Consider the following 909-nt stretch of genomic DNA (forward strand, 5'->3'; position numbering starts at 1 on the left):
CCAGGGCGCAGACTCTTTAAGAACTACCCCACTCCAAGACATGTTTTCTTTTTGATTCCCTAAAGCAGTGATGGCGAACCTATGACACGCGCGTCAGAGGTGACATGCGAATTCATTTTTTTGGGTTGATTTTTCTTTGTTAAATGGCATTTAAATATATAAAATAAATATCAAAAATATAAATCTTTGTTTTACTATGGTTGCAAATATCAAAAAATTTCTATATGTGACACAGCACTAGAGTTAAGTTAGGGTTTTCAAAATGCTGACACTCGGAGCTCAAATGGTTCGCCATCACTGGCGTAAAGTGTAGTAATTTACCGCCCTCTTGGAGCAGGTTATAAGGGTCTTCTTGGTACATGTTAGGGAACAAGAAAGCTGAGTAGTTCAATTAAAAACTATTTTCATTGATTTCAGAGAGGAAGAGAGATATAAATCTCAATGATGAGAGAGAATCATGGATCCGCCGCCTCCTGCACGCCCCGCCCTGGGGATGGAGCCCACAGCCCAGGCACGTGCTCTGGACCACAACAGAACCACCACCTCCTGGTTCCTGGGTCCAGCTCAGCTGCTGACCACGCCCCCGGACAGGGTAGTTCATTTTGGAAAACTTAGGACGTCGGAAGTGGTTTAACATTCGATCCCTCCAATGTCAGCAGTTGGAACGGAGAGGACTGAAGAGAGGTGCTGTCGCCAGATTTTTAGGAGAAAGGTCTTTAAAAAACATATTTTCAAGTGTTAAATAGAATTACATATTCCATTTCCCAACTCCATCAGCTGGCCCGCGGCCGGCACGCCTCTTCGGGAAGACAGCCGGTAGCATCAGTACCGAGGGGTGGGGAGGGTTGGTCTCCCGGGGCTGAGTAGGTAGCGGGGGTTTGGGGGCGGCCGTGAAGTAGGTCTCCCGGG

This window comes from Myotis brandtii, unplaced genomic scaffold (genome assembly GCF_000412655.1).
Source record: "Myotis brandtii unplaced genomic scaffold, ASM41265v1 scaffold57, whole genome shotgun sequence".
Classification (NCBI taxonomy): domain Eukaryota; kingdom Metazoa; phylum Chordata; class Mammalia; order Chiroptera; family Vespertilionidae; genus Myotis; species Myotis brandtii.